The sequence below is a fragment of the Prionailurus viverrinus genome, unplaced genomic scaffold (assembly GCF_022837055.1).
Source record: "Prionailurus viverrinus isolate Anna unplaced genomic scaffold, UM_Priviv_1.0 scaffold_61, whole genome shotgun sequence".
NCBI lineage: Eukaryota > Metazoa > Chordata > Mammalia > Carnivora > Felidae > Prionailurus > Prionailurus viverrinus.
This window is the reverse complement of record NW_025927623.1, coordinates 842,911-869,840: the sequence shown is the minus strand read 5'-3', so window position 1 is coordinate 869,840 and position 26,930 is coordinate 842,911. Positions and strand designations below refer to the sequence as shown.

General features: G+C 57.2%; 1 pseudogene; it reads left to right on the top strand.

The window, feature by feature from the left end:
• LOC125159767 (IQ motif and SEC7 domain-containing protein 1-like) lies at positions 1-26,930 on the top strand (annotated as a pseudogene).

Here is a 26,930-nt window from a genome sequence, read left to right as displayed (position 1 = left end):
ATGGGCTGGTAGGTGCCCATGGGCAGTGCCTACTTGATGTCTGTGTGAGGAACCCGGAGTCTGAAATGTGCCCCATATATGTGGTCCTGGGCCTTTCAGAGCTGTGGCTTTACTCCCCACCCCCTACCATGGTCCTGTCCTGAGGCTCCATCTGCCCCGAGTCTCGTATCCATTTGGATTTAATGCATGGTTTACCCAACAACAAATCAAGCCTACTCTGGGTTCAGGGCCCATTCAGAGGAAAACCAGATTCCCCCTGTGGCCTCCACAGTGCTGTGGGGTCTGGCCCACCCTCCCTGCTGATCTTCTGCCCCTCCCCTCACGACCCCACTCTCAGCCACCCTCAAGCAGCTTCCTGGTCCTCAATTCTACAAAACCCATGGCTGCCTCAGGGCTTTTGCATGCACTGTTGCCTCCACCTAGGAAGCTCCTTAATAACTTAGGTGCCCAATGTCACCTGCTCAGAGAAGTCCTCTGTTTCACCCGCAGGAGACCTTCCCTACACCCTCCTGCCATCATTCTGTCCCTTTGTCCTTGAGACCAAGGGTTAGAGCCTGCCTTTGTGCTAGGCATTCGTTCATGACCAGCCCTGTTCACTGCTTTCATCCTGAGCTGGGCCTAGTGAAAAGTAGACTCTCTGTCCTTAATCTTTGAAGAATCCGCATTCCCATGGCCCCTTGTAAGACTCTCCCTCCAAAGTGCATTCCACTTTCCCTCTGCATTCTGCTCCTCCCCGGGTAGAGGAGCCCCAATCTTGGAAGTCTGACATGCTGTGTGATGTTGGCAGGCTGGGCCTGGATCTGGGCCCCATATTGGGGACTCAGGGGAGGGACCAGGCAGGCCCCAGGGTGGGTGGCTGATGCAGGGTGCCTGAGCGAGGAGGTCCAGGCCAGCTCTCCAGTCATTGCCACACGGGAGCACAGGCCCAGGGGTGCCAGACGGCCTGATTTTTCAAGAGAAGCCAGAAATCTGGATTCTGTGTTGAGCTCTCCCAATTTCTAAATGCTGGCGACTAACTAGAATTCTTTCCGCTAATGTCGCATGAGCTAAAGAAAGCCCATCTGTGGGCTTGCCACGGTGACCCCTTGCCACAGGGCTGGGGTCCTGTAGGGGCTGGCGTGGAGCAGGGCTGTGAGGGAGCATGGCCTGCCCTGACCACAGCATGAGCAGCTGAGTGGCTGGGGAGGCCTGGGACGGGAGCAGTTCTAGGTTGGATACACCAGAGTCATGGGGAGGAATGGGGTATGTGGCAGGGGGTGGAGGTGGGGTCCCACCAGGGGTGGGGGAGCAATGCTACTCTGTCACCACTTCTGTGCTGGGCCCAGCTGGCCAGCAGTTGCTCCCTGCCAAAACTCCTGAAGGTGATGTTAGGGTGTGTGGTCATCCTGGGGTAAAAATAGCAAGGTCACCTTGCAGCAGGAAGTTTGCTTTCGCTGGCAGGTGGAAATACAGTATCTGCTGGACGCTGCTGTCAGCCAGGAGCTGCGTGGTTTACAGGGACAGGTGGACACTGGCTCTCACCTTCCAGGCTCCTGGGGGACAGCAGTACACAGATCTCTACCTGCTGGAGCAAGGGAGGGGGCGGCTCCCAGTTAGCGGGTAGCCCTGCTGACCTCACCCCTGCACGGTGCCAGGTACACCACAGCGGTTCCACAGCTCCTCGGGCCCATCTGAGGCTCGGGGGTTGTCAGAGGACACCTGCTTTCCAAGGGTCACACATGCGGCCCCGTCACACCACCCTGTGAGGTCAGCCAAGCCTGTCCTGGGCCTCCTGCCCAGCCCCTGAGGGGGCTCCCTCCACCACAGCCCACCAGGGCCCCATGGCTCCCAGTGCAGGTGGACACACTCAGCCCTGCAGGGCCAGCCCAGCCCTTCCTGGAAACTCCCTTTGCCCAGGAGGGGTCAATGCTGCACCTTTGCTTCCTCTCCCATAAGTTGGAGCTAGTCACGAGAACCTTCCACGGTGCTTACCGCACAGATCATTCCAGGCACCTGACTCTGTTCAAACTCAGGAAGTCCTTACAAGGGTGGTTGAGGCCCCTGGTGAGGTGACGGGGCTGTCAGGCTCCTAAACAGCCCAGGTTACAAGAGTACCAACCGGCAGGGGGAGTGTGAGAAGTAAGTTAATATGTGTAGGTGCTTGGACATTGGTGCTCAGAGTAAGTGCTCAGCGCCTATTAGAGACTGTTTACTCTCGGTGGGTGGAGGGCAGGCCAGCATATGCTGGGCAGGGGGTTCCAGTCTGCCTGGCTGTGAAGTACAGGCAGTGCAGAGTGGTAGGGGGGGCGGGGAGGGTCCCTGCTCCAGCACCCGTGCCCACACTCCTGCCAGTGGCCCAGTCCCAGCCCACGCCCGGTGCACAGTCTGGGCACTCCCGGGTTCCCCCATATTGCGGGCTCCAGGCGGAACAGGATAGGGCACTTAGGGTACCCAGGGAGGAGAGAGGCAAGCCAGGAGGGGCTGGGACAGCCAGGGCTAAGCCTTTGTCTCGTCCCATCCCCAGGAAGCCTGAGAAGGGTGTCCAGTACCTCATCGAACGTGGCTTTGTGCCTGACACGCCAGTGGGGGTGGCCCACTTCCTGCTGCAGCGCAAGGGCCTCAGCAGGCAGATGATCGGCGAGTTCCTGGGCAACTGACAGAAACAGTTCAACAGAGATGTGCTGGAGTGAGTTCCACGGCTGGGGGGGGCGGGGGCAGGGACCTGCGCCGCACGCAGCGTCAGATTCGCCTGCTTGCTGGAGCATACACCCAATCCTCCCCTTATCTCTTTATTGCTCTGAGACACAGACGGACGCCCCCCGCGGGTTCGTACATCACACCCTACCGCATACGTGCGTGCTTGCACCCTCGGGCACCGTCTGTCACACATGGACCCCACGGGCCCCCTGGCACACACCCTCAGCACCTCCATCCCTCTCCAGCAGAGCCGAGCCACTGCAGGGCTGGGGGGTTGGAGTTCTGGGCTCCCTTCCCCAGCCTGGCTGCCAGCTGTCCCAAAACGCCCTCAGGGCGAGGGGTGGGGAGCTCAGAGAGACCCCCGGTGCCTCCCTCCCCTGCCTCTTTCCTGCCTCTCCTGGCTGGGAGATCTCAGGGTGAGAGTCCAACCATGGCTGATGGCCAGAGCCCTCCCAGCTAAATGGAACTCTGCAGAAAGCCGGGTTTCCAGCTCCCTGGAAACTGCCGACAGTTTGAAAACCTCGGACCCCAAATCTCTCCATTCCTCCTTGAGACTGCCCTGAGTAGACAGGCACCCCGCGCTTGGACCCTTGGGTCTGTTGTAGTGCAGTTACTGTGCACAAGCCCTGTGTCTTCCCCTCACAAGCAGGGGTCGGGGGATGCCGGGTCTCCCTAACTCCCTCTCTCAGAAGAGGAGCCAAAGCTGCAGAATAGCATGGCACAAGGTGGCTCAGGGCCTGGGGGAGCACCTCCAGCCCGTTGAGGATTTTCCTGACCAGGCAGCTGCACAGAGATGTAGGCCAGGAGCAGAAATCAGAGCAGGGTAAAGAGCGGACTGTTAGTAACAAGGGCAGCGCCCTCCATCCGTCCAGCTCTGCCCCATGGGATGAACGAACAAAGCAAGGGGGGCGGGCTCAGGCCTGCTGGGGCAAGGTGCCTCTGCAATAAGGAAGAGCCTGGCCATGCGTGTTCCCGCCATCTCTACACTTCCCTGGGAGGAGGCGGGCATCTGCCTGGGGCCTCTTTTTTGGCTCAGGGAGGGGCTGGCCTCGGTGCTCCCCCCATCCCCACACACACACCCAGACTCACATACACACGTTTGTCCTCATTTGGGCACACGGACACCCACTTGTACACACAGGTAGATGCGCAGGCACACAGGATGCAGTGAGCCAGGCCTTTGGTGGCAGCTGGCTGTGCCTGGCACCGGGCATGCCCACCTGGGCTGCTTTCTCCCTGCTTGGCATTTGTGTTCCCCCATCAGGAAAAGCCTGCTGCATTGTTAGTGTGGCTAGTGCCCCTCTCTCCCTTTAACCCAGCCTCAGGAAACAGTCCAGGGGAAAGCAGATGAGGTCCTTAGAGAATTGGGCCTTAGGCTGTCTTGGGCCAGCCCCCCCCATCCCCTGCCCCCGTTCCTGCGTTCCCCCACACACACCCCAAGCTGGCTGCTGGTGGTAGGAAATCCAGGCATTGTTCTTCCCCATCAGAAAATAGCAGCAGCCTGAAGAAGTAGCAATCCTAACCCCACCCCCCAACCCCCCACCCCCCACCCCCCACACCAGGCGTCCAGCTCAGATGCTAGTCAGCAAAATTACTCCATGTGGCCCCCTCCCCCTACCCCACCTGCTCTGGCCCAGCCTCTGAGGATGCTGCCCCGAGAGCCGTGAGCACTCAGAGAAGTTGGGGGCAGCACAGTTTATGCCCAAGCCCATGGCACCCAACAGAGGGAGGGCGGCCCTGGAAGTGAGGACTAGGCCCCCCATGGCTGAGGCCTCTGCAGCCACACCTGAGGTGGCCATGGCTTTGTTGCAAATGGATACACTAGATACCAGAGCCTGCTGAGTGGGTCCCTGGTGCAGACCCCGCCTTCTCTGTTCAGGAAACGGAGCATGCTGTGCTGGGGGGCAGAGCTGGGATGAGTGGAATGAACCAAAACCCGGTTACCAGTGCCTTCTGTCAGCTCCGCCTCCACTCGGCGGATTGGCAGATGAGGATGGCAGAGGTTCTCCAAGATGCCTCTCGAAAATCCCCGGCAAAACCCAGGCACCTCGCCCCAAACCCTCCACGTGGGAGGACCGGCTCAGGGCAGAGTCACTGCCCGGCGAGTTAGCACCCTGGGCCTCCGCTTCCTCCTGGAGAAGATGGGCGCGTGCTCCTGGCATCCCTCGCAGACAGCCCGAGCAGACCGGAGCAGTAACGTCTCACTTTGTGCCCTGTGGACCAAAGAGCCGATTGTTTGTGCTCCGGCGGCCTTTATCAGGAGCAGCCATAGGCTCTGTCTGGCTCCTCTGTAGAAAATCACACACGTACGAGGTGCCCGGGTGGCGCAGTTGGTTAAGTGTCTGGCCCTTGATTTCATCTCGGGTCATGATCTTGCAGTTGTGTGACTTCAAGCCCCACGTCGGGCTCTGCGCTGGCAGCAGGGAGCCTGCTTGCAATTCTCTCTCTCCGTTGCTCTCTGCCCCTCCCCCACTCACGCTGTCTCTGTCTCTCTCAAATAATTTTTAGAAAAAAGAAAAAATTACACACATAGATATAAGCACTAATGTATTCCCATAGTTTCAGGGGGGTCTGTAGACATCCCAGAAGCATGGGGGTCTTTGGGCTACATAATCTGAAGTGTTTGCTGATTGGAGGAAGCCGGCGGAGGACCCGCCTGGACAAGAGGCGGCTGGCCGTCCCGGCTCCAGGCAGCTCAGCACCTGCCCCTGCACTGACTCCCTTTGCGCTCCGCCCCCAGCAGGAAGTCCGGCAGAGGCCCTGCGGGCAGCAGGCGCTGACGTGGCCTTGGTGTCTCTTTCCAGCTGCGTGGTAGACAAGATGGATTTCTCTGCCATGGAGCTGGACAAAGCTCTCCGGAAGTTCCAGGCACACATCCGGGTCCAAGGGGAGGCTCAGAAGGTGGAGCGGCTCATCGAGGCGTTCAGGTCGCGGGCGAGGCAAGGCGTGGGTGGGTGTGGGCAAGAGGAAAGTTGCTGGTCGTGAGGCCCAGGGCCGGGGCCCAAATCCCCCTTCACCCCCTCCCCTAAGCAGGGTCAGGTGACCTTGCCCTTGCCTGGGGAGATGAGGCAGTGGCCCCTTCTGCATTCCAGGGGCTGTGCTGGTTATTGCCAGAAGCAGACTTTTGGACAGTCCGCCTTCCTCCAGGTCCTCATGAGCGTCACTCACTCGTGAGCCCGTGTCCCCATCGTCTGCCCATTCACAGAGGGCAGCGAGTCTCACACAGTGACCCAGAGCACAAGCTGCAGAGCCACACAGCCTGGCTGTAGCACCCACTCCACCACTTACTAGCTGTGTGACTTTGCCCTAGTGACTTCATCTCTCTGTGCCTCCCGTCCTTGCCTATAGAGTGGGGATAACGAAAGCACCTACCCTGGACAGAGTGGAAGGACTGAACCCCTTTGGACGTGTGGGCACGCTTAGCCCATGCCTAGCATGACAGAGCCCACAGTCAAGGGCAGCTACGACCCTACAGTCATTCATCCTGGGACTGTGTGCACAGTGACTGGGTGGGATCCTCTGTGCCCTTGCTGGGTATGGGACACACGAGTCAGCCACTGACCCAGCCCTCCAGGCTCAGCACCACTGGTGGGGCCAAGGTAGGGAATGAGGACACAATAGGAGGACAACTCTGGGGCCCTGAGCGGGGGGTTGTTCAGGCACTTCCTTCCAGGAGGGCTTCTTGGAGGTGGCGGCACTAATGGAAAAGGCAGGATTGAAGCCCACGTCATCTGAGCTGTGATAGCCACTGCCTTAGTCCTGGCACCCCATGGTTCTTCTTCTCTGATCTGCCCCCCTCACCCAGCTCCCCCTGAAGTCCCCAGTGGATGGGGGCCTCTTGGAGTTTGGGGCAGGGGTGCACATTTGAGGCAATGAGAACAATAAGCAGAATACATTAGTGAGGCTGTTGCTTCAGCTGCTGTAACAAAGATGCTCCAGCAGCCGTGGCTGAAACAAGATGGAAGTGCATCTCCCTCTGAGCTGGCATGAAGGAGGCCCAAGCCGGGCTCCCTTCATCTCAGGGTCCCAGGGAGCAGGGCCAACACCCATCACCACAGGGGAGAGGAGTGGGCTCTGCCTTTTAAGGTACAGCCTCTAAGATGCCCACATCCCATCTGCTCTTATCACATTGGCCAGAACTTAATCACCTTCTGGGCTGCATCCAATCCCGAGGGAGACTGGAGCATGCAGTCCTCGTCCTAAGAAGGCATTGCCAGCCTAAATACAGGTAGGAGATGTAACCAGTGTGAGAAGGAGAGAGTGGATAGAGCGGCACTCTGCCTGGCAGGTGTTATTTACCCCCGTTTACCAGATGCAGAAACTGAGGCTTGTAAGGCAGCACCCGGCCTCAGCCATTAGGTGCCAGGGCCCAAGTGATCGTGGCTGCCGTGCGTGAGGGCTAGACCCACTCCCTGCCCTGACTGAAGTGGTCCTGACCCTGCTCCCTCTCCCGGCCCCCAGCCAGTGGTACTGCATTTGCAACCCTGGGGTGGTTCAGCAGTTCCGGAACCCAGACACATTTTCATCCTGGCCTTTGCCATCATCCTGCTCAGCACAGACATGTACAGCCCCAACGTCAAACCTGAGAAGATGAAGCTGGAGGACTTCGTCAAGAACCTGCGAGGTGAGCGGCCCCGGGACCCTGGCTGTGGCATACAGCCGTCCCACACTCTGCACACACACCCGGCTGGGCATGGGGCCAGGACGTGAGTGCGCTGGGCACAGGGCAGCGCAAGGGAGCTGGGCTCCAGCACACCCAGCCATCGCACACAGGGGCCTTGGGCAAGCACCGGCTCCACAGACAGGGCGCAAGTCATCCTGAAGAGGGCAGACTCCTGTCACGCTCCGTGACACACACTGGGAGCATGGACGGAGTGACCCACACCCGGGTCTTGAGCTGTGATGGTTTTAGCTTGTTTCGCAAAGATGCACAGGGATTTGACAGGTGGGCAAGCTCAGCCCAGCTCAGGAGGGCCAGGCCAGACATGGTCCACAGAGGCGGATGGGGTGATGTGAGGGAGCACAGTCAGGAACAGGGAAGGAGGGGGAAGCCAGGCAGGGGAGGGGCCGGGCAGAGAGTCTGTGCCACCATCCCTGCTGTGCCCTCTCCTACACTCCGTGTTCCTCATGAAACTGACTTGACTTTTTTTTATGTTTATTTTATTTTTGAGAGAGAGAGAGACAGAGTGAGAGCAGGAGAGGGAGAGAGAGAGAGAGAGACACACACACACACACACACAATCTAAAGCAGGCTCCAGGATCCCGAGTTGTCAGCACAGAGCCTGACATGGGGCTCGAACCCACGAATCGTGAGATCATGACCTGAGCCGAAGTTGGACACGACTGACTGAGCCACCCAGGCATTCCCTGACTTGCCTTTTGTGTGTATTTTTTTTTAATTTTTTAACGTTTTTTATTTATTTTTGAGACAGGGAGAGACAGAGCATGAACGCGGGAGAGTCAGAGAGAGAGGGAGACACAGAATCTGAAACAGGCTCCAGGCTCTGAGCTGTCAGCACAGAGCCCAACACGGGGCTCGAACTCATGGGCAGTGAGATCGTGACCTGAGCGGAAGTTGGACGCTTAACCGACTGAGCCACCCAGGCGCCCCTTGTGTGTATTTTTAAGAGGAACCTTATATAAGCACACTGTAAACAGGAAGACCGTATCATTTGCCACACGTAGGCAGCCATTGTAAAAATGAATTCAGTGGACGAGAACACCAGGCCGGGGCGAGTGGCCCATGTTAGACAGGTGCTTACGGTGGGCAGCAGGAAGGAAGGCCTTCCTGGTGTCCTTGCAGAGGAAAGGAATTGAAAAGTAGATGGCTGTCTCCCAAGTGGCACCATGTTAGCTGACAGCATGTCCTCGTTTACCTGGAGTCCCTGCAAGGAGGAGGAGGGATTATGTCCCTTTCCTTGGGAAACACCAAACTGCAGCAGGCTGAGATCCCCTTAGGGTGTCATATTTTTTTTTAAAAAAGGAAAAAAGTTGGTCTGAATCAGGTCCAACTTTGTCAGCTTGTTGAGCTATTTTTTTTTCCTATCCAGTTCTTTAAGTCTTCTGAACTGATGACAAAACTTTAAGTTTTTTGATCTTTGTTGCGCCATTTAAATTTCCTATAAAACCACCGCTCTGTCGTCCCCTTTCCTGGGGCAGGAAGGCCCACCGGGGTTTGAACTGTCCTGGTGCGCCCCCTGGTGGTGGGTACCCTGCAACAGGCCAGCTAATGGGGTGCCCATCCAGAAGAGTGCCAAGCTGCCCGCTTTTCCCAGCTGGGCTCCAGGCCCTGATCAGTCAGGGAAGCCAAGGGGCAGGGCTTGGTTCAGACCAACCAGACGGCCATCCCCTGCCCAGAGCACTCATGGTGTGTGGCCCTCTGCTAGATCTCAGGGGTGCTGTGGACCCCAAGGAGTTCAGGTCTTAGCTACAGTTCCCAGGAAGCTAAGGAGTCTGGGAAATTTCTTAATGGCAATTCAGCACCAGAGCACGAGAGTGCAACCAGCAGATGCTTTGATGGGACAGGGGCTGTCTCTCCTCACAGGGCTGAGCCTGATTCTGGTCTTCACAGGGTCCCCCGTGGCCTTAGCGTGTAGCCCTGTGCTCCCTCGCTGCCCAGAGAGCAGGCTGTGTGCTGCACGCTGTTGGTGACCCCATGCGCTGCAGTTTAAAGGTCTTTGCGATTTGACTCTGATTTTTTTTTCTGCCTTTAGACCTCACCCACATAATTGGGACTCCCCTGTATGGGGAACAACAGGAGCAGCCTGAAATGATTAGCCCAGAGGAGAGAAGTCCCGGGGAGGGAAGGGTTGCTCAGTCAGATTGCCAGTCGGCCACCCTCACATCAGTGGCTTTGTCGTTTGTATCCAGCCTTGCACCCGACCATCCCAGCAGTCTGGGGGAGCTATCATCCCACTTCTCAGGAGATTGAGCTGTCGGCTGTCTCCCAAGCCTGGACCGTTCCCTCCAAATCCCATCTTTTCAAGCCAGGAACTCAGGAGTGTTCTCTTCAGTCTTCCTTGTGTTCAGAAGGGTAGCCAAGACAGAGGGAAGGGATCTGCCCAAGGTCACGTCCACGGGGGCAGGACTCTGGTCTCCCACAGCCTGGCTGGTGCTCCACACCAGGCAGACGTCCAGCTTGGTGTTTGTAGAAGAGACCTTTCCCCCTGCACACACTGGGCACATTTTCTCTGGAATTCCTCACTCTGGTTCCCCCGGGGAGACTCTCAGCAGGAGTGCCTTTGGGGGGTTGGAGGGTAAGCGGGGGAGGAATCGCTCACCAGCATGGCAGCCAGACGAGCAATGATTTTCTTTTATTGATGTTTGTTTTTAAGTTTTCTAGATTGATTTCTTTTTAATGACTATTATCCTCACATAGTTTCAAAAAAAAAAAAAAAAACCACAAAGTAAGACAAGCTAGCAATCAAATTCTTTGGTATTTACCCAAAGGAATTGAAAACCCCGTACATCCACACAAAATCCTGCATAGGATGTTTATAGCAGTTTTATTCATAGTTGCCAAAACTTGGCAGCAGTCAAGAGATGTTGTTCGGTGGGGGAACGGATACATAAACGGTAGTCCATGCAGACAATGGAATATTATTCAGCACTAAAAAGAAAAGAAGCCATGAGAAAACAGGGAGGAACCTTAAAAATGCATACCACCAAGTGAAGGAAGCCAGTCTTAAATGGTTGCATACCATAGGAGGCCAGCTATATGACCTTCTGGAAAAGGCAAAACTATGGAGACATAAGAGATCAGTGGTCACCAGGGGTTGGAGGGAGGAGGGGTGGAGGAGGTAGAGCTCGAGGGAGTTTTCGGGCAGTGAAACTATTCCACCTGACTCCGTGGTGGTGGAGACGTGTCGGTAAACGTTTATTATCGAACGCACAACACCAAGAGTGAATCCCAATGTAAATTATGGATTTCGGGTGATAGTGTGTCAGTGTGAGTTCACTGGTTCTAATAAATATATGACTCCGGTGTGGGAAGTTGGTAGTGGGTGGGGGCCGGTGTTACAGGGAAATCTCTGGGCTTTCCCCTGAATTTTGCTGTGAACTTAATTGCTCTAAAACACAGTTCTAAAAAATAGTCTGGTTTTAAAAAATGTGTGGGGTGCCTGGGTGGCTCAGTCAGTTGAGCGTCCGACTCTTGATTTCAGCTCAGGTCATGATCCCAGGGTCATGGGATTGAGCCCTGTGTTGTGCTCTGCTTAGGATTCTCTCCCTCTCTCTCTGTCCCCCCCTCTTCCCTCTGCCACTCTCCCCGCTCTCACACTCTCTCTGTAAAATTAAAAAAAAAAGTATGAACGGTCAGTAGCAGAGCCCCTCCCACCCCTACCTGTGTGCCCAAGGCCACACCCTCCCCCTTACTGTTCCGTGTCGGTTCCCTGTGGTCGTCCTCATTTTCCTGGAAGCTGTGTGGTATTCCATTGCACCCGTGCAGGGATGACTTAACCAGTCCCCTATTAATGGGTAAATGGGTGAATCCCAGTCTTCTGCTCTTTGGAAACCATGCTGCCATGAGTGCCCTGGTCTGTGCATCATGGCCCATGGGATAAATTTCCCCCGGACTCAACCAGTGGCCCAGAGGGGCTTTGAGTGTATATTTGTGACCCTCCCACCATCAGTGGCTGGGAGGCCCCTTCCCACAGCCTCGCCAACTGCGCAGGTTACCAAACCTCTGGACCTCTGCCAGTCTGTGGTCTGAGGACTGGCGTGGGGTTGCATTTCTCTCTTGAGTGGGGCCGAGTTTTCCTCGCAGCAGTTTTTCAGGGTATAGCGGAAAGGGTGCATGCCTGTCGTCAAAACAACCTGGCTTTAAGGCCAGACCCCAGCTTCTGCGCACGTGATGTGGGACAACAGCTGGTGGCGCTGCTCAGGTGCACAGAGTTCTCACTTTCTGGGAATGCAACACCGCTGCTCTGTCTTCTTCACGAGACCTCCGTGAAGTCACACGTGCTCTTGGTGGCCCACTTCACCGAGGACCCCCAGCGCAGAGACTCGGTCCCACAGCTCGTGAGGGGCAAAGCAAGAACTTAGGCCCACGCCTGTGGGAGCCGAAAGCCACAAACACCAGCTTCACAGCCACCCCCAACCCCGGACCCTTCCCTGAGCCTTGCTTTCCCAGCTGCGGAATGGAGACGGTCACACCCACCCAGCGGGGCCATGGTCAGGATTAGCAAGCTGATGTTTACAAAGCCCTTGGAGCATGGCTGGAAGCTGGCACAGCCCTCTGCGTGCTGATCTGGGTGGCTATGCTGGCCTTGTCCTGGTGGAAGGATCCTAGGGCATTTCATAATTGACTGAAGGTGTTCAGCGGCTGTGGGTCTGGAAGGTCTTTGGTTCTGCTGAGGATTGATGAAAGGGATTGATATTCTGATTGGGTTTAGAAACTTGGTAAATCAGGGGTGAGCCTGGGGCCCCGAAGCTGAGTGGTGCCACAGCCACCCAGACCCTGGCCTGCCCTGATGCCTGGCTACTGTCTCCTGCCCAGGTGTGGACGATGGTGAGGACATTCCCCGGGAGATGCTAATTGGGATCTAGGAGCGCATTCGCAAGCGGGAACTGAAAACCAACGAAGACCACGTGTCCCAGGTGCAGAAGGTGGAAAAGCTCATTGTGGGGAAAAAGCCGGTATGTGGTGGCCCTGCATCCCTGGCTCCCTCACTCCCACCCACCCCCCCTCCATGCGACCCCAGGCCTGCCCCACTGGCATTAGCTTTGGACAGGGGCCCTGATGCCATTTGGAACCTGGCTTCTTCGGCGCATAGTTGGGGGGGGCGGTTCCTTTAGGTTTAGGGTGGCTCCTGCCCAATATTGGGGAATAATAACCATTGGCCCTGGGTTATATTTAAAGAGAGCCTGAGGCTCTTAAGAAACCAGCCCAGGGGTGCCTGGGTGGTGCAGTTGGTTAAGCGTCCGACTTCAGCCAGGTCTGTGTCTCCCTCTCTCTGTGTCTCCTCCCCCGTTCATACTCTGTCTCTCTCTGTCCCAAAAAAAATAAATAAACGTTGAAAAAAAATTAAAAAAAAAAAGAAACCAGCCCAAGTTGCGCAGTGGTCCCTTGGTGGCCTGGGAATGCTCTTATCGGCCTTTCCAAGTTCTGGCAGCGAGGAGGTCTCCTGAGCTGTGTGTGGCATGTCTGGACAAAGGCTATGGGAACGTGCCTCTGGAGGGGTGCTTACCTACTCGGATGTCATCCCATTAGCTCTCTCAGGTCCCAGGTGCATGCTTTGGATCATTAATATCTTTTCTTGTTTGTTTAATGTTTCCCATATAGATTGGATCCCTGCATCACGGGCTTGGCTGTGTGGGTATCCCTCTGCTTTTACATCCTGGCTGATATCCCGCCCCGGGTTGGGGTTGGGGTGGGAGCAGGGAGGTCCACCATGTTCTGTGTTCACCTCCCTGCATCCCCTGGTTCCCAGATCCACAATTCTGGCTGCTTGAGTTCCTTTCCGGAGTGATAAGAAATTTGATTTTCATAGTTCTCCCAGCCTCGAACCTCTGCAGGCCCAGACTGCAGCCACCTGGGGAGGGTTGTGTACCGTCAGGCCAAGGCAGATGGTGTCCCTCCCTCTCACCCGGCCCGGTTGAGCACAGAGGCCAAGGCTTGCCTCCGACCCGAGGCACTGTGCCCAAAACAGATGAGGCTGATGGGCCATTGCAGGCCTGCCCACCCAACCCGCCCTCTGCCGCCCACACTCCACTGTCACCACCTTGAGCAGGTCTGCCTACCTGCTCACCCCAGGAGCAGCAAGGCTAGCCTTGCAGTCACGTGGCACTTTCCTTATGTGTCCGTCTTTACCCTTCACCGGGCACCTGCACTGCAAGAGTCAGCATCACAAACCTGTCTGCTCCCCCCTCTTCCCACCTTGGCCTAAAGACAAACCACTAGATGCTGCCGTGGCCAGCCCTCACCCACCTCTCCAGCCCCGCCTCCCGCCATCCTCTCCCCTTCACGCTTTTATTCCAAACGATGCCCCTCCCTGAGCACGCCAGCCTGGGCCAAGCCCTTCCTCCCATCTTCCTGATGCACTGAGCTCGGGCCTCCCACCACCAGGGCACCCGTTGCAGAGTGAACCCTCCCTGCCATCACATCCCTTTACTAACCCGCTGTGTCCTGCGTGAGCCTGGGTGCTCTCAGAGCCACCACTGGGCCTCCCCAGTGACTTGTCCTCACAGCCCTTAGGCACCATACAGGTTGCACCTGGCCTTGCGAGTGGCTCGGACTTCAGCAGAGTGGGGGCTCACATGAACTCATGGCAGGCGTGCTCCGCGTGGAGGCCCAGGCCAGGCCCCATGGGGTGGTGTGGCTGCCAGCCGAGGAGTTGGGGCAGGGAACCATCAGAAGCGTCAGGATTCTTTAGGAGGGGCCTGGAATCCTCTCTCCTCTCTGCACCTTCCCAGTTGTGTGGCTGAGGCAAGTTGCTCAACCTCTCTGTGCCTCAGTGTCCTCATCTCAAGTAGACACTCTGGAGAAATCCTCGCCGGGACTAACAGGCTTGTGTGTGTGATGGGCACTTTATGGGGACTGAGAAATCACAAATTCCTCACTGTGGGGTCTCCGGTGTGCACGTGATGCTCTAAGACGTCTGGGACCTGCCTGAAGGAAAGGAAAGGAAAGGAGGTGTCGCGAGAGGCAGGGACGCTTTCCATGGCCCTTCAGGAGAGCTCCTGAGGAAGAGCAGGGAAAGTTGCAAGGAGTCCAGACATGTCTGCTGTGTGCGGTTGGTGGGAGAAGGCGTTTTCGAAGGCCAGGCCTACAGGCTGGGTTCCCAGCGCACAGGGACTGCAGCGGAGGGGCTGGGGGCTGACGCAGCGCTTCCTCCCCATACAGGTGCTCTCTCTGCCCCACCAGCGGCTGGTCTGCTACTGCCGGCTCTTCCAGGTTCCAGACCCAAACAAGCCCCAGAAGCTCGGGCTGCACCAGTGAGAAATCTTCCTGTTTAATGACCTCCTGGTGGTATGTAGTTCCCCAGAGCGTGTCATGGCTGGGACCCGTGGCTTGGGGCGGCCTTAAACTGCAGCTCTGGTCTCCCATCTGGCCTTGTGTGCCTGTGCTTGGGGAAAGGCACCCACGTGCGTGGGGTGGAGGTGAAGGGGATGGAGTCAGCCCCACGGTCTTGGGTTACAAGAGGCAGAATCTAACTCACAGTGCGGCTGACGAAAACGGGGCTTCGTCAGCTTATGTAAAAGCCCAGAGGGGGGTGTGGGTCTTCAGCCCCAACTATTTATAGAAGCTTACACAGCGTCAGCGGGACTCCTTTATTAGGCTCTCTGTCTCTCAGCTGCGTGGGCTCCCTTCTCAGGAGCTCTGTCCACAAAGAGAAAGTCAGTCTCGGCAGTTGCAGGCTTAATCCTGCCCCCTCCCTGCATCCCCGGCCACCAGGGGCATTTTCTTGGGAAGAGTCCGGGCAGAGGTCTCACTGGTTCCCATGCCCATGCTTGAGCCGCTCACAGGGGCCAGGCAGGTGCAGTGCTGTCTCATTGGCTAAACCTGGGTCACTGCTCACCCCCAGGAGTGCCAGGTGGCAAAGAGGGGGTTCCCCAAAGGGAAACTGCAGAGGTCTTGCCCAAAAAAAGGTGGCATGGATGCTGGGCTTTATCCCCGGGGATAAAGATGCCCCTGGAGACAACGGGGGGAGACTGTCCCTTGGGTCTTTGTCTCTCCTGCATGCCCCGGGCTTTCTTGCTAGAGGCCCTTGTCCCTGACCCCTACCTGCCTGAGGACCAGCCACTTCTCTCTGACTGCTGAGGTTGGAATCTGGACCTGTGGGCTTCAAGTCTTTGTCAAGGGTCCCTGACCTCAAGCGAGTGACTTCAAATTCCTGAGCCTCCGTTTCCGCCTCCAAAATCTCTCAGGCAGTCACAGAGCTCAGGTGGGGTCCTGGGTGTCCGAGCCCGGCCTGGCGCCCTCGGGGTCATGTGCAGCGTGGCGCCTGCCACCTCTCTGCTGAGGGGCTTCATCGCCAGCCAGGACGACAGCTGGGATTCACGGGAGCGGAAGCCAGCATCCATGTCAGGATGTGCCTGGACACACAGGCCTGCCCTGCCCCAGAGGCCTCCCGACCTCTGCACTCCCGAGAGGGTTTTGACGTTAGTCTCGGTCAGAATCCCGAGCGCCCAGAGTTGCCCCTGAGCGGTGCAGGCGATACGACTCAGCCTCTGTCTCTGGCGGCCCCCAGGTGACCAAGATCTTCCAGAAAAAGAAGAACTCGGTGATGTACAGCTTCCGACAGTCCTTCTCCCTGTACGACATGCAGGTTCAGCTCTTCGAGGACCAGTGTAAGTCCGTGCTGGGGGCCTGCCGTGGCCCAGCCGCGAGTGTGCGTGCTGGAGCACTCGTCCACACGTGGCCGTGTGCCACGTGGCGGAAACGGTGTCACAACTCCCACCTTGTAGTCACGAAGTGCTGTGCTCCCCAAGGATCTCCCCCTGGGGATCTCCCCCAGCTCTCCCACGTGTGTTCCGTATTCCTGCTTCGCCAGCAGAGAGAAGGTTGCAGGCCAGGGGTCTGACGAGCGACAGTACCTGGGGAGAATTTGATAACATTGTACATGGTGGTGATCACCTTTGCTTTTGCCCCTACGTCTTCTTACCGTGTGGTTAAGGTTGTTTTTAGTTCAGGGCGGAGTGGATTTATGCCAATAAAGTGTTGCCCGGAAGACACCAAGTAAATGGCACAGGTGATGTGCAAACACAGGCAAACAAACAGGCGCAGGCAAGGCCTGGGGGGCTGTAGGACAGGAGCCCGGTCCTGAGCAGAGAGCCCGGGTGCAAATGCGTCAGGACCTAGCGGTCCCCGGGCCACATTCCCTTTGTCTGTAAAGTGGGGTGACTTTACCTCAGGGACTTAGGTGAGTCCATACATGAAGTGCTTAGAGCAGGATTTATTCTTAGGTGTTATTGGAGTCTTCTCTGGGTATGAGTGGGCCATGGGGCCTGAGGACTTGGGGGAGGAGCTGACACCCCCACTGACTTTTCTCTGTTGACCTGGTCTTTCTCTGATACCCAAGCCCTTCCCTTTACCTTTCTCCCTCTTTGTCCCGTCCCTGTTGGAGGTCCCTGAGCTGTAGGCTGAGCCAGGCCTCCTGAGATGGGGGGTGAGGGGGAGGTCCTGTTGCCCTGCCCATTTTGCACTGGCCCCAGGGGAGGACCGTTCCAGTTGAGCATCATGATATCTCCAGCAGCAGGGAAGCCCTCATCCTCTCAGACAGGTTGCCAAGCTACCGTCTGATCCGCTTTCAATCTGCAGGTTGAAAAAGAACCAGGGACCTGTGCCTGGGCCATCCCTGCCTTGCCTTGGTTTCTACCAGGGTGGAAGGTGGCCTCAGGGAGCATGGTGCCACCCCACATTGTCCTGACCGGCAGGCCCTCTTTCCAAAGGCGTGGCGGTGGTTGTGATGATCCCAGCAGTGGGCCCGACCAGACTGAATCCGCAGGCAGAGGCTGTGCCCTCCTCGTTTTTACATTCCCAGAGCTCAGCCCTCAGCCCTGAACCCACAGTCCTGGCATAAGCCCAAGAGTCAACACTGACATTTCTATGGGACATGCCTTCGTAGCAGGGATCTCAAAGTGGTAGCTGTGGGTCAGTCACAGCCCAGTTATGTATTTGGTTTACACATTTTAAAAAATTTGTTGAGCTGATACTTAATATCTAAAATTACTAAAATTGGGGGCACCTGGGTGGCTCAGTCCGTTAAGCGTCCAACTTCATCTCAGGTCATAATCTCACAGTTCGTGAGTTTGAGCCCTGCATCCGGCTCTGTGGTGATGGCTCAGAGCCTGGAACCTGCTTTGGATTCTGTCTCCCTCTCTCTCTCTTTGCCCCCTCCCCCCTCGCACTCTGCCTCTCTCTCTCTCTCTGTCTCTCTCAAAAATAAACATTAAAAAAATTAATTAAAAAACAAAATAACTAAAATTTTAGATATTTTTGAGTTTTCTTGAAAACCGAGAAGGTTTTTGCTAGGCCCACATTCCCACGTCATGTGGCTGTCATGGGCTGCACGCCCCTCCCCCCCCCACTCACTCTGTTGCTCAGTCTCATGTGGTTTACTTCCTACATTTATTGGAACACACTAGGCATTTGAGTTCCCAGCCTTGACCTAGGTCTGAGCAAAAGTGGGATTGGTGTTTGGACCAAGAACCTCCAAACATCCAGTAGCTGATGCTTGATTCCCGCTGAGGAGAGAGGCGCTACCAGGGGACCAGAGCCACAGAGACTCTGTGAGCTTGGAGGTGGCACCAGGCAGGTCACAGGCCAGAAAGACCGAGCACTCAGCATAGAGTGCATTGGGTATGGGGTGCCCATGAAGCACCCAAGGGAACTGAGGGTCTGGAGGCCACTTGTGAGAGAACAGAGCTCAGTGTGCACTCAGAATTGCCCAGGGAGACCAGATAAGACTCCCCCCCAGCACAGGACACTGACTGTGACTCCCAGACTCCACCCCTGGCCATTCTCAAGCTTCAGGCAATGACCAAGGACCTTGACTTGAAGGGTCTAGGCTCCATGACCTTCAGGTTGAGGAAGGATGGGGGCCCTGACCTCTGTTCAGATTGGCCAAATCTGCCCCAGACTTCTGCATAGAACAACACAGACCCAAGTCAGGAGATGGGGATTTCCTGGCAGTCTCTCTGGTCTTCCCTGTGGATGCCTTTCCTCCCTGGTTAGACGTGTCTGCTGAGAGCCTGGACCCTTAGACTTAGCATTTCCTTGACCAGCAGAGAGAGTGCAGAGAGCACCCAGGGATCCATGGGTTCTTCTCCTCCCCTTCTCCTTTGTAGACTACCCCAATGGCATCCGGCTCACATCTGCTGTCCCCGGAGCAGACATCAAAGTGTTAATAAACTTTAACGCTCCCAATCCTCAAGACCGGAAGAAGTTCACCGACTACCTGCGGGAGTCCATCATGGAAGTGCAGGAGATGGAGAAGCACAGGATACAGTGTAAGTCCCAGGCCCTCTGGAGAGGAAGAGCCAGCAGCCCCGGCATCTCATGGGACTTGCTGGATGCGGCCGTTGGCTCCCATCTGGTGCCAGGGACTCTGGGGGCCCACAAAAGTGAGGTGCCCTGGTCTCACCTGGCCTTCCCACAGCCCTATGACAGGGCAGCCCCCGTACCCGGGCCGGAGGAGGTGGCGTGGGGAGGGCAGCAGAGGCCTCCACGTGAGAGTGAGGGCTTCTGCGGCCCAGGCCCATCCCGCCTGTGGGACCACCTGGCATGCCCTGAGAGAGCCTGGTTTCCCCGTCGCCCCACGAGACGAGATTTCCCGGAGATCCGGAGCTGATCTCGTTGCCCCTTGGTGTGCTTATTCTTCTTTCGTCTTCCATGTCAGGGAAGTCACCACCAAGCCCATCCTGTGGGTTTCATCAGACCTGATTATCATCTTTTCTCTCCTGGCTCCAAGCCTCACTCCCTGGAGACACACAACTACCCCCACCTTTGGGCCCCACCCACGGCAAGGTTGGGTTACCCCTTGCTCATCCGCAGACCCAGGCCAGCCAGTCTCCTTGCCAGCCCTCAAGCCTGCAAAGTGACAGTCTTTCCTGCAGAGCCCAAGGCCCGTGCCTCTCCAGCCTCCCTTTCAGAGTTTCCTCCTGGCTCCCTTTTGTCAAAGGCAGCGTTCACACCTTCTCTTTCTTTCCCAAGACAGCCGTGGGCCCTGACTTTTCCTCAGGCCAAACAGATGGCAGCTGGGTGCGATGCCAAGCCTACACAGAGGGCCCAGGGCCTCCCCCTCAAGGCTTTGTTTTCTCACTGGTCCCTCGCCCCCTCTGTTTCAGTGGAGCTCGAGAAGCAGAAAGGCGTCGTGTGGCCCAGCATGTCCCAGTGCTCCAGCCTCAAAGCGGAGTCCGGCAAGGGACGCTGAGCCGAGCCTGCCTGGATGACAGCCACGCCAGCGGTGAGGGCCTCAAGCGCAGCGCCCTCAGCAGCTCCTTGCGGGACTGTTCCGACGCGGGTAAGAGCAGGCCAGGACCCCCTTCCTAGCCCAGCACACGCAGGACTCAGACCGGGCAGCTGGGACGCACGTTGCGTGCCGGGAAAGGACCGCGGTGGCGGCTGGTGGCGGCAGGGCTCGGACGGAATGCCGTTGGGTTTCCCGTGACTGTCCCCAGACCGTAGTAGCATCTGACCACACAGAGAGGGCGTCCCAAAAAGGCCAGAGGAAACAGGATCCGGTTGTCAAGGCAGAACAGCCAGGAGGTTAACCCTATTCTCCCTTTCTTCTTCTAGGGGTTTTATTTATTCTTTTATTTATTTTCCAGAAACTGCTCTCACACAGAGTGAGCCAGGCCCCACTGATGGATGTGTCCCTTGCCCTCTGTGCTGCCGCGTCCCTGTGTTTTATGCTGATGAATGAAGTGGAGTGAAGCCCTCGAAACTGTGTTTGGAGAACCCCCTCTCCCACTGTCCCTGGTCTCATTTCCCTCACGGAGGTCTCCCTTCCTGGGAAACCGGGCCCCCATCCGGCCCAGAGGCAGTGGCCGCAGCTGCCCCCTGGATGTCGGGGTGGTGGGGAGACGGGGGGAGCCCTGGCACAACCGTGGTTTTTGTTACTGTTTCTTTGTTTCTGTGTGTGTTTATTTGCTGCCAGCCTCTTAACCCCTAAGCAAGCAGCACCCCTAGAGCCTCCCAGATTTCCCAGGGGAGGAGGTGTGTCTAGAGTGTCAGGGAGCTTTTGGGGGCAGCTCGCCCAGCCGGGTCCCCTGGGCCAGCCGCCCGTGAGTGTTGTTTAGCCTGCTTTGCCTGCAGTGCTGTCAGAGAAGCTGTGGAGGGACAGCCCCTGAAGCCCCCCAGTCACGTCTCAACAGGCAGCTTCTCCTGGGAGGAGGTTCCAGCTACAAAGGAGCAGAGGTTACAGGACGTTGTCCCACAGAGGGCACGCGGCTCCAGGTGTCCCGGCTCTAGGAGCCTGATTGCAGGCCCTGGGTTGTTGGAAAAGACCCTCTCGGGCCAAGATCAGCCGCCTCCTCTCCAGGGGCCCGGCAGCCCCCTCCCCTTCTCGGGGCCTCACCCGCCCCACCCTGCCTTGGACATTACCTTGTGGCCAGCCCTGGGCCCCGCTACTAAAAGAGCCCAATCATGACTCCATCCCACACCTGCCCCACCGGCCGCACTGCCTCCCTCCAGCTTACTCATTTCCCAGAAATTTTTTTTCTTTTTTTTCTTTTTTTGAGTTGGAATTTTTTTGTCCTTATTTTGTCCTGTCATTTTTTTTTTTCATAGTAAAAATCAGAAATCCATTGCCAGCATGAGGGTTTACCCAGGGTTTCTCAACCCCAGCACCATTGACGTTTTGTGCCAGATAATTCCGTGCTGTTGGAGGGTGCTGTCCTGTGCACTGCAGGATATTTACCAGCATCCCGGGCCTCTACTTACGAGATGCCAAGAGTATCCCCACCCCCCAGTCATAACAGACAATAATGTCTCCAGAAATTTCCAGGGGTCCTCTGGGGGGGGCAAAAATCACCCCTAGTTGGCAAAGTGCCACGGGTTGAGAACCACTGGTTTTCCCTATGGCTTGTTAAACCTAGCTAAACGTAATTGGACAGCTCTGGGCCTCTGCAGGCTGGTAGCCAGGACCTCTGTTTGGGTTTGTGCAGTGGCGTTAGGCCTGGCCTCTCTGTTCCCTGATGCAGCACCTGGAGGGCGGATGGGTCCCGCCCAGTCCCTCAGGTAACAGTGGCTCTGTTGAAACCGAGGCTCCCAGCGTGGCCAGCCACACCTAGGACTCCAGCTCCTGGGGGTCAGATAGAGCTGCACCCCCAGGCCTGTGTGAGGGACAGAGAGCTGAGGTTCAGCTGCTTTCCTTCTATCGTCGCCGTTGCCATTGTCGTTTGGACATTCCGAACTAAGGAAAACTCTAGGGATTGAGTCTTCCCAGGAGACCATGTGAAGAATCCCCCGGGAAGGCAGCCCCCTGTCCCCAGGAAGCCTGGAGGGTGTGTTTGAGTCCTGGCAGCTGCCAAGGCCCCAGACTGGGAGCCCTCCACGTGCAGTCTCCAGAGGGAGACCGGCCAATGTCAGCAGCCATCCAGAAAGATGCTGGGCTCAGCACCCAAAGACGTGCCCCGGACTGGGTCGGAGTGAAGCTCTCCGGAGGCAACGTCACTCTCCCCACCGTGGCCCTCACTAAGAGGGCTGCTGGAGAAGAGGCAAGGCCTCGGGGATACTCTCTCCCTTCAGGAAAGCTAGCGCTCAGTTGTTGGCACGTCACTGCTCTGGGGGCGTCTGCCCTGGACCTGCAATCACACGTCATTCCGGGTGACTCTCCACACGGTCTTCCTTCGTCCGGGATCCATGCTCATTTCAGTGGCACCAGAGCCCTGTCGGCCTGTGATCAAGGGCCTGCGTGGACTGGGGACACAGGTGTGACTGCGGCCTTAACCCCTGGCCCAGATCAGTCAAGTCATGATGGACACTATCCCCAAGCCCCCAGGGTCCTCCTGCCCCTCCCAGCGAAGCTGCCCAACATCAGTCTCCAGAGAGAGGATGTCTCCCAGAGGCCATGGGACCTGCTCGCCCCTGTCATTGCTCCGGGGCCTAGCCAGAGACCTGCCATGTTCTGCCCCAGGGAACCCGGGAAGCCCTCTCAGGGGAGATTTGGTGGCTCCTGGTGGCCAGTGTCCAAAGCAGCACCTGCTCAGCCTCCAGCATTATTAAGGACCACAGGGTAGGACCCTGGGTTGAGAGCTCTTGCTGCATTCTGTGCCGATACCAAGAAGCAGGAGAAGGCTGTGAAGAGCCATGCTGGGAACTCCTTCCAGACGTGGTTACTGATCCTGGCCACAGTTGGCCTGGCAGGGCCTGATCAGGTTCTGGGAGAGGCACTGGGCGGGGCAGGGCTCACCTGTGGCTGGTGCAGGACCCCTTCCCCCACCAAGAGAGAGGGAGTGTAGCAGGAGATAGAGTGCAGGTGAGGGATAGTGTGGGTGCATGGGTGAGAGCCACTTTCCCAGCATGCTTCACCTCCATTAGCACATGATGTGCACCTGTGTGCACACACCCGGACACAGGTCTATAGTGAGCAGGTGTCTGTGGGGTGTGCCCATGACTAGGGGCTTGACTGCAGACAGCAGTGAGGTAGGGATACCTCACATCTCATGCTTATTTGTGAAGTTGAAAAGATGGATTCTGAGAAACTTAGCATCACTCAAAGACATCCAAGTTAAAACTGTCCTAAGTCTTGGCCCACTTGGGGGCAGGAGGAGGAGGGTTTTGTTGTACTTCAGGTCAGATACCACACAGAGCCCCTAAACCTAGCTCCAGGCCTGGCCTAAGTCCCCTTGAGAGAAGCACATCAGTCAGAAGACATTGCTGGGCACTGGTGGGGCGGGCTGGCCTTGCTGTGTCCCTGGTTTTCAGTTAGGGGAGCCCTCTAGGCTTCGAGGGGCCAGAGAGCTGATTTTAAAACCGCAGAGACAGCAGAGATCTGACTTCAGCATTTCTGCATGGTGCCACAAGATCCCAAGTATCTGATGCTCACGTCTACCCTACTCAGAGGAAGGCGCGTACCCATTTCACAGATGCAGAAACTGTGCTAAAGAATAAAAGGAGTGCCAGGTGGGGTTACCTCTTCAGCCAAAGAGCCTCGTTCTGCTCTATGTCCCTGGACCACTGTGTTGGGACAAAAAGCAGGAAGGGAAGATGGCCAGCCTCTCTTCTCATACGAGCTGAAAGATGAGGATATGTGATGACCCTCATCTTTCTTCCAGCTGGGAATAAGGGCCAGGTCCTACGTGGTTCTCCCTGGTCCTCAGCAACTGGTGGAAAACACTCTTGCCCTAATCTTCTGTGTGGCCCTGTCCTGAGCGAGCTCTGAAGCCCTCTCACACATGCCAGGGTCAAGCAAAGTTCCCAGCTGGGACTCAGGTTTGGGGGTTGGCAGGCCAAGCAAAGGGACCGAATGTCCCCCGAGTCCACTGTTGTATGCCCAAGATCAAGGCTCCGTCCCAGTACACTCAGATGCCACGGTGAGGCCTGAAGGACCCACAGACCCACTCTCTACCCCACACAGGGTCAGCTTCTTGGCCACAGAGAGGCACGTAGCAGCCTTTCCATCTTTCAGGCTCCTGGGCTCACTCAGCCTGCATTCCGCTCAGAAGGCAGCATGGCCAAGCTTCCCAGCCCCAGAGATGGACAGGCAGACCTGGGTGTGAGTCCTGCTCGCTCACTGTGGAATTGGACAGTCGGTCCATGAGCCTCAGCCTCCACCTCCTCATCCTCCTTGGCACAAAGGGACACCTGTACTGCATTGCTGCGGGGCTTGACCAAGAACAAATGTGTTCGGCTCGTGGCCAGGGCTGCACAGGTGGAAGCCTCCAGAACATCAAGTGAGTGGCCCCTTCTCTGTCCCCTCTTCCTATCTGCTTTCCTGAGGGCTGGACAGAGACCGGACCCCGAAGCTTGGGCACCCACCATTTTTGCCAGCCTCAGTGTCCTGCAGGAATCCATGGAGAGGGCCTCCAAAAGGACCCTGGAGGCCAGGCTGAGCCTTAGGCCTCCAGAACCAAGAAGACACAGCCTTCCTGTAACACAGCCAACATATATTGAGTGCCTACTATATGCCATGTGCTGGGAGGTAGTAGAAAGCCATGGGCAGGCAGCGCTCACAGCTGAGGGAGCACTTGTGGCATCTGGAAGAGCAAGCAGTACCCGCAGAAGGGAAGCAGGACTCTGGGCTCTCCCAGCAGACCCTGACCCTGCCTCCTGCCCCTGGCCAGGGCACTGCACAAACCAAACAGTTGGCTCCAGAGGCACCAGCACATTTGAGCTCCCCAGAAGGAAAAGACAGGACACCAAGTTCAGTTTCCTCCTAACCATCAACCCCACCCTGTCTGCAAGGGGGGAGATGTATATGTATGTGTGAATATGCATATACATATGTATATGAAATCCACACAGTCAGGGCCGCACAGGACCACATCTTGTTTGTTTTGAGCCATTGGAGAAGCTGCCCCTGTCCCATCCCCTGTTGGCAGGTGGCTGGAGCACAGGGCATCTGGCCCCCGCCGTGCACGCGCCCCAGCCCTCCTGGAGGCATCCCCCCCACCCCCCCCCCACCCCTCCCACCAACAGACTGCCAGTCCAGGAGAAGGGGTATCAAGTTGGGGCTGGTTGAAAACAAATTTTTTTCTTTGAACTCCCCCTCCTTTTTTTTTTTTCTTTTGAAAGTCATTACTGCCCTCCCACGGGCTTCCCTACGGAGCCAGTCCTCCGACCCTCCCCCCCGCCTGCGGCAGTGGTGACCCAGGGCCAGGCAGGCGGCGGCCCGGCCTTGTGTCCGTGTCTAACCTCTGGTATTGCATGTTCTGGGCAAGGAGGCGAGGGCGTCGCAGCAGTGCGGGATCACTCGAGAGCAATGTGGAAGTAAGTAGGAAGCGCCTACGTCCAGCTGGCTGTCGTGTGTTGCCTCCCCGATCCTTGGTTTATATCTGTAGTCTTTTTTTTTTCCGTTTTGCTCTTCCTTCCCCCTACTGCACAGAGGCGCAGACACGCCCATGCCTGCCTCAGCCCCAGGGCATGCCAGCTTCCCCCTTCCTAGAATCGCCCATGACTCTCACCGCTTGTTTGGGCTGGACCCATGGGAGGTGGGGGTGGTTCTGGATTCTGTGTTTTAGTTCCCGCTTAACCCCGTCCCCTGTGGCCCCCCAAGCATGGTTAACATCCCGGCTTCCTGGCACTCCCCCACCCCCACCCTGGGGCCCCCGCCTGCGGACACTGCTCCTGGGTGGGAAACACCGCCCGCCAGGCATCTGTGCACCCTCCACCCGCACTGCGGGGGGCAGGAGGGTGGGTTTTCCCCATCTCTTGACTTCCATGCTCCGCCATCCCCATCGCTTCCTTCCTGGAGTTCCGATTGCTGTGTGTCTCCAGTCAGGACATCATGGAATTGCTTAGCTAGCTCGGGGGAGGAAAGCCATGAGAGGAAGAAAAAATTCCGTGTGGATTTCATGAGATTTCATTCATCTGCCAACCATTTCTATATTCCTGTTCACATCGTAACCTCAGCTTGCAGACCTTTTTGTTTCCTTCTTTTTCCTTGTTTGGTTTGCAGTAGGTAGCTGCAGTGAAATGCCTAGGCAGCCCCCCCACCCCTCCAACAAGGACAAGGTTCCCCGAGCCCCCCGCCCGGTCCCTACCACCAGCTTCCCAGAAAGCTCGGGGCCCACACAGGCAGAGCAGATGGCGCAGTTTCAGCAGGAACGGGGTTCTTCTTCATGCACGTCAGCCCAGCCTACTCCACGCAGCACATGGCGCTCACAGGCACCCCCGGGCTGGTTGTTCTGATCCGAAAGCTCAGGCCGCCTTCCATATCAGGACAACAGCAGAAGTCACACTTGTGCTGCTGCTGCTGCTGCTGCTGCTGCTTTGACCAGACAGGAGCGTCCCTCATCCCCTACCCCATCCCCACTCCTCTCAGTGGAAGGCCACCCTGGGTCCCTGTGGCCCCCAGTCACATGAGCGGAGGTGGCACTGACCCAGCCTTACCCAGCCCCACCCTCTGCAGCCAGAGAGTTAACTAAGGCTTAGCAGTCAGTGGGTGAACTTTTTACATCAAAAAAAAAAAAATCATTCTGACATAAGTGCTGTAAGGTCTTTTAATTTTGATTTCTATGAATTTCCTTTTTAGGGGTCCATCATTAGCAGTCCTCACATGCGCCGGAGAGCTACATCAACACGAGAGTGTCCATCTCGCCCACACCAGACTATGCCTAACTCATCCTCCCTCCTGGGCTCCTTATTTGGGAGTAAGAAAGGGAAGCCCCCTCCCCAGGCCCACCCGCCCTCAGGCCCTCCCCAGCCACCCCCCCACCCACTGGGCCTGCCCCACGCGCAGCACTCTGGGGCCAGCCACCACCAGGGGCCTGCTGAAGGCCTGCCGCAGGCCCAGGTGCACGGGCACCACGCCCAGTACTGCCACGTGCAGCAGAATCTGCCCCCCTACCACCACCACCACCACTACCACCCCCCCAGCACATCCAGCACGCACACCAGCACCACCAAGGCCCCCACGGGGGGCACCCACCCTACGTGGCCCACGTGCACAGCCAACCCACCACTGCCCTCGACCCATGACGGCCACCCAGGGCCACACGGGCCACGGCCATGCAGCGCACCACCACGGGCAGCCCCCCGCCCCGCCGCCCCCCACCAGCAGCAAGGCCAAACCCAGCGGCATCAGCACAATTGTGTAGACAGCCTGGGCAGGGTCCCAGACTGCCCCGGAACACCTGCACACCACACA